This window comes from Mus caroli, unplaced genomic scaffold, assembly GCF_978045245.1.
Source record: "Mus caroli unplaced genomic scaffold, Mus_caroli_1 scaffold_52, whole genome shotgun sequence".
In the NCBI taxonomy this organism is placed as follows: domain Eukaryota; kingdom Metazoa; phylum Chordata; class Mammalia; order Rodentia; family Muridae; genus Mus; species Mus caroli.
In genome coordinates this window covers 1,048,087-1,055,114 of record NW_028227307.1, presented here as the reverse complement: position 1 = coordinate 1,055,114, position 7,028 = coordinate 1,048,087, and the positions used below count along the sequence as shown (strand labels likewise).

The window sequence follows — 7,028 nt, the reverse complement described above, 5'->3', positions numbered from 1 at the left end:
AAAAAACATTAGAAGCCTGAAAAACAAGAAAATCTAAATCACTATACTAAAGACACTACAAAACTTTTGAAATACTCTAGAAATCTGAAAAGAATACACAAGAAGCCAAAATATGCCTAAGATATTTATTTATTTATTTATTTATTTATTTATTTATTTATTTATTTATTTATGATTACTAATTTATTTAAAAAATCCTGTCTTTCTCTTTCTCTCTTTCTCTCTTTCTCTCTTTCTCTCTTTCTCTCTTTCTCTCTTTCTCTCTTTCTCTCTTTCTCTCTTTCTCTCTTTCTCTCTTTCTCTCTTTCTTTCTTTCTCCATTTCTTCCTTCCTTCCTTTCTTTCTTTCTTTCTTTCTTTCTTTCTTTCTTTCTTTCTTTCTTTCTTTCTTTCTTTCTTTCTTTCTGTTTCCTACTTCCTTCCTATCTTTATCTCTTCGTCTCTCTTTTTCTTTATTTTTGTCTTTATTTATTTTTTCTATCATTTTTCTCACTCTACCCTCTTTCCTTCATTCTTTCTTTCCTTCCTTCATCTTTCCTTCAATCCTTCCTTCCTTCCTTATTTCCTCCCTTCCTCTCACTCTCTCTCTTTCATTCTTTTTCTTTATTTCTTTGTTTCTATCTGTATTATTTTCTCTATATCTATTAACAGATATAAATAAATCGAAATAATCCCATGCATCCTATCTGATCACCCAGGACAAGCCTGATGTCAATTAAAGCTTTAATTAAAAACCAAAACTTAAGTACACTAAAATCATTTAAAGAAAACACTAAAAATACAATAGAATCCTGAAAATCAAGAAACTCTAAATCACTTTTCTAAAAACTCTACAAATCCTTTTAAAATAACATAGAAATCTAAAAAGAATACACGTGTAGCCGATATTTGCCTAAAATATTTATTTGTTTATTTGTTTATCTATTTATCTATTCATTTATTTATTTGTTTGTATGTTTGTTTGTTTTAAATTATTTTTTTATATTTTATAAATTCTGTCTTTCTCCCTATGTTTCCATCTCTGAATCATTCTCCTTTTCTCTTTCTCTCTTTCTTTCTTTTCTTTCTTTCTTTCTTTCTTTCTTTCTTTCTTTTTTCTTTCTTTCTTTCTTTCTTTCTCTCTCTTTCTTTCTTTCTATCTTTCTTTCTTTCTATCTCTTCCATCCTTCCTTTCATTCTTTCTCCCTTCCTTCCTTCCTTCCTTCCTTCCTTCCTTCCTTCCTTCCTTCCCTCCGTTCTTCCTTCCTTCCTTTCTTCCTACCTTACTTCCTCTATCTCTCTTTCTTTCTTTTTTCTTTTTCTTTCCTTTTTTGTTTTTTTCTTTTTAACTTTCTATCTCTCTTGCTCACTCTCAGTCTCTCTCAATCTCTCACTCTCTATTTCTCTCTCTGACTCTCTCTCCTTCTGTTTATTAATTTTTTTGAGTTTTTTATATTGGGTTTTTCTTTGTATCTCTTACTGTTCTCCAGCTTCCTGCGAAATCATTAAAGTTCATTAAAAAAAAAAAAAGAAAACACTAAAAATAAAATAGAAGCCTAAAAAACAAGAAACTCTAAATCACTTTTCTAAAACTCTAAAAATCCTTTTATAATACCATAGAAATCTAAAACGAATACACATAAAGCTGAAATATCCCTAAAACGTTTATTCATTCATTTATTTATTTATTTTTAATTAATTTTGTATATTTCATAAATTCTCTTTCTCCATATGTTTCCATCTCTGAATCGTTCCCTTTCTCCCGTTCGCTCTCTTATTTTCTTTCTTTCTTTCTTTCTTTCTTTCTTTCTTTCTTTCTTTCTTTCTTTCTTTCTTTCTTTCTTTCTTTCTTTCTTTCTTTCTTTCTGTTTCCTCCTTCCTTCCTAACTTTATCTCTCTGTCTCTCTTTTTCTTTATGTTTTGCCTTTATTTGTTTTTTCTTTTTTTATCTATCAATTTCTCACTCTCTCCTCCTTCCTTCCTTCTTTCCTTCCTTCCTCTCACTCTCTCTCACTCTCTCTCACTCTCTCTCACTCTCTCTCTTTCAATCTTTTTCTTTATTTCTTTGTTTCTTTCAATATTACTTTCTCTCTATCTCTTAACAGATATAAATATATCGAATTAATCCCATGCATCCGACCTGAACACCCAGGACAAGGCTGATGTCAATTAAAGCTTAAATTAAAAACCCAAACTTAAATACACTAAAATCATTAAAAGAAAAAAAAATAAAGAAAACACTGAAAATACAATAGAAGCCTGTAAATCAGAATGTGTCCCCTCATAAGTTGGGTCGACCCAGTGAATGGCCGCACATCCATATGCATTTAAGCGGCAATAATTCAACTTATTGGGCTTTCAAACAAACAAAAGTATGAAGTAGATGGGGTTGAATTGATGAGTACATATGGGTATTGGGAAATACTGGGAAATGAAATGTAGATGTGATCATCCTTCATTGTATTCCTATATGAAATTATCAAAAATAAAGAAAAAACATTAAAAGTGAGTTGTTTGTTTCTAAACACACTAAGTACATAAAGGTCATTTTTAATACTTATAAATATGAATTTCTGCCCTTTCCAATTTATAACCCCTATGACAATCCTGAGTGAACTATTTACTTATTCTCATGCATTAAATTATTCTTAATTTTAGTGACATGAGCTCATAATTGCTGTCATGTCCCAAAGCAAGAAGACCAAAGCTCTGAGTTCAAATTTCTGAGTGTTCTACTTTTGGCCTTAACAGAGCCTGTTGTTAATCTAATATTTTAATTATAAAGATTCTTCTTTTTGATAGCCCTTTCATGGTAGCCTCTGACTTTTTACAAATTGTTAGACTGTCTCACTAATTACACCCTGACTTGTTGCTTCTGCCTGTGTGTCAGACTTGCCACAGAACATCGTAAAACATGGGTCTTTCTTAGACTTTCACTTCTATGAACAGATAACATGACCAAGGTACTCTTATAAGGACAACATTTAGTTGGAGCTGCTTACAGTTTCAGAGACTTAGTACATTACATCACGAAGTGAGCATGGCAGTGTCTGGGCAGTCATGGTTTAGGAGGAGCTGAGAGTTCTACAACTTCATCTGAAGTCTGCTTGCAGAATATTGACTTACAGGCCTCTAGGATAAGGGTCTTAAAGCCTACACCCACAGTGACACAGCTAATCCAAAAAGACCACACCTACTTCTAATAGTGCCACTCCCTGAGATGAGCATGTACAAACCATCACAACATGAAAGTTCATTTCATAGAGCTGAGCAAGTAAGAATGCCTCAGTAACAGCCAAAGGGAGTGGAATTCCCAGTGTTTTACAACCCAATTATTTTGTTTTATTTTGCTCATTAGAAACAAATTATTATGTTCAGTCTATACTCCTATATAAAGGATGTGACACTAATATGTAGTCCTGTGGTCACTGGGACTTATACATGAACCTGTGTATTATATTTAGTAATCATCTTTAATTAAAAAGTAAATGCTTATGTTAATTATATTTAATAGATATTTTTGATCACTTACCTCCTAGAAGGATAGAAAAAAGGTAGAGATACTGAACTATTTATTAACAATCTAAGGGTTATTGAAGTATTTATTTATGGACAGCACTGTTAAAAACATCATTTGAACTTAGTCACATAACCACTAAACTAATTAAAAATATATGATATTAATACAATTTGCTTAAACATTACCTGATTCAGATGCTTAGATAAAAAGCTTGGAGCACAGATCCCAAACACATAGTCTAATCCTCTACATATCATCCAATTCTTGGCAACAACAAGTAAACCACAAATGTCCCACCCAAGTTTTGCTACCCATATGCTTGGGACACTGGCAATTAGTGGTTCCTAGATCCTTAGCACGCATCCCAAACTTCCTTTGTCATCCTTTAGCTCTGAGTACTGACAGATAAGGAGTCACCAGACCCTGACACTGGGCCTGAATTTCCCCAAGATCCAGGTGTGGACCAAGCCACAATACACAAATGATTGGTTCCCTGTTTCAAATTGCACTCTAAAACTAACTCCAGATGTGGAAGTCAAATCACAGAAAGAAAGAAAAGAAGAGCAGAATGATACTATACCTCTCGTAAAAGTTACAAACCACATCATAATGCCCCCAGTGAAAATAACCTTGAAAACCTACCAGAAACATTTTAAATAAATAGTAAATCATGTTCAGATGACAAGAATATATTCCAGGATAATAAAAGGAGTTGATTACTTAGTATTTACCTTTGAAATGTGTTCAACCCCAGTTATAAAGCCTTTAGAGGGGGACCATGGAAGACAAAGTGTTGTAACACTTTTAGGTAGTAAGCTGATTATTTTCAAGTTCAACATTGACAGTTTATGGAAAATGTTTTTAAAGCTTATGATCAATGCAGGATTGGGGATATTTAAACTCTCCAGTATTTTATAGGTATAATAATTTCAATAAAAATAGGAAGAGATGAGGTAACACTTCATTTTCTACATATGAAAGTCAAAGAATATTCTAGGACTTTCTAAAGAAACATGACCCTGGAAATGATAGATGTGACTATTTAGTTCACTTTCATTAAAATAAGGATTACAGAAAATAAATGATCAATCTATTTTTAAATTACCACTATTAGTCTCATATACTTTATGTTAAAATTGCATAGTACATTAAATGGCTATTCAATGAATGTTAGTTTTTATGCTAATTCTTAATAAAACTTACAATAAACATAATATATAACATAATGGGATTCTTGATAATATTAATAATATTTATATGTTCTAAACCCTAAATTTATTTAACATTGTATTTGCTTAAAAGTACCACATTTATTAACATCATAAATGGAAATAAAGTTATGTTAAGATTAATTTGCATCTATACAATTTAACTATGCTCAAAATTCATCTAATTGAATAATCGCATTTTTGGAAAATTATACTCTTATTTTAAATAAGATACTTTTAACTTAGAATACAAAATCAATAATATTTTTTGAAAAATAACAGAAATACTTGTTTTGTAATATAACTAGAGAAATACTTTTTTAAAAAACTCGTTCAAATAGACTAATATTATACAAGCAATACAATCTTCAAAACTTGTTAGAAGAAAAATTATATAGGTGTTTAAGTATTTCAGCATGTATTTTGAAAATGGTTTATGGCTTCTCTTGTAAAGTTTATAAAAACTGTAATTGAAATTGTGTAATAAATTTACTTGTCTATTGATCTAGTCAGACACTACTTCACTATAAAAAATCTTCTTTACATTCAGAACCAGCCTTGAGCAGCCAGGATAGGAGAATATTGTGGCCAGTCATGTTCTGAAGACATGCAAGGAGCCTTATTTGTGCATTGTAATCCTCCTGAGAATTACCCAGATACTCCATTTGATTCTACACCAGGAAAGTATAAGATAATGGAAGCAGTAATAAAAAATTACCCAGATGGGCATAAAGCAGTTCTGCTGCCTGTCCTGGATCTACCACAAAGGCAGAATAGAAGGTTTTTCCTCTCTGCTGTGAACAAGGTGGCAGAAGTTTTAGAACTACCTCTAATGAGAGTATGCAAAGTAAAAACTTTTTATACAATGTATAATCAAAAGCCAGTTTCATGTATATACTAGTATCTTTGCATGCTTGAGATTCTGAGAGACTGGAGATCCTTCAGAGAATGCTTAGAACAAAAGGTAGATGCACTACACCTGAAAAACTATTCACTGTTATGGAAGGTGAATACTTCAGGATGTGTAAATGCACCAATGATTCAAATAAATGACAACTTCTATGAGGATCTAACAACCAAGGTTATTGAAGATAATACTAATGAACTCAGAACTGGGAAAGTTCCAAAGTCTGGGCCAAGAATTGTCTGGTTCTAGTGTGAGCCAGCTGGAGGCCTTCCTTCTTTGACTGAACCACCCAAACAACCTAGCATTGGTGTAGAAGAAAGACTTTAACTTATATTCACTGTAGAGATGTCACTAGAGAAATAAAATATGAAATTATTTACATTTTTTTAAATCCTCTTTATTTTCCCTGTACTTCCAGTTATGCATTTTGCTTGGTGAATTCTTTTCCTTTAATAATTGGTTTTCATGATCTGCTATGATAGAGTATTATCACCAATTGGTGCTTTAAAAGGAAGAGTAGTGAAAGCCATTACACAGGGTCAGAGCATTAGTGATTCACTGATAGATTATAACAGAAAGACCCTGATGGCAGATAAAAATATACAGCTTTTATTTCATTTTATTATTAAGAGCCACTGAATTTAAAATGGGAAAAAAGCCAGCCACATATTACTTATTATAGCTCAAATAAATTAAAGTGCTAATTTTATATTTCTCTAATCACATATTCATTCAATATTGTTCTCATTTGCTGCCTTCCAAGACTGGCATTTATAATTTGACTATTCATCAGAAATATGTAAGGCTTTTACAAGAAAAAAATCCCTTTTCATTGTAAATGAATCTATAAAATAATAATACCTAGTTTCCTGAAACACTTAGACTATAAAGAAAAATTTTTAGATGGTAAAACTTATAAAATTATGTATTAAATTGAAATGAGAATATGGAACCTTGCACAAGGGCATCTTCCTGAAGTAGCAATGAATTTGAGCCATGTGATAAGATCCAGGAGTGATATGATAATTCAGACAAATTAAAGAAGTAGGTTAAAGTCCAGTCCATTTGCTAACAATTGTGAGCAAGGCTGGAAAAGAAATGCAGAAGTTTTCAGGTAGAATACCAGAGGAAGTGATCTCTTCAGTGTTCTATCTCTGTGAAGAAAAACATTCAAGAGTGATTTGCTTACAGTCCACTGTCGTTATGGAGGGTAGCCTGGTGGCATGCAGACACAGGTGCTGGTGAAGTCACTGAGGATTCTATTACTGGATTCACAGGGACCAGCAAGAATAAGACACTGGCACTGATCTGACATTCTTTCACCGACAAGGTCATATTTCCTCCTACAAGGCCTCACCTACTAGTACAAGGCCACATCTTCTAATTTCTCTGAAGTAGTGCCATTCCCTTATGAC

General features: G+C 32.1%; 1 pseudogene; it reads left to right on the top strand.

The window, feature by feature from the left end:
- The first annotated feature begins 5,313 nt into the window (after window positions 1-5,313).
- LOC146999715 (NADH dehydrogenase [ubiquinone] flavoprotein 2, mitochondrial pseudogene) lies at window positions 5,314-5,940 on the top strand (annotated as a pseudogene).
- The last annotated feature ends 1,088 nt before the right edge of the window (window positions 5,941-7,028 follow it).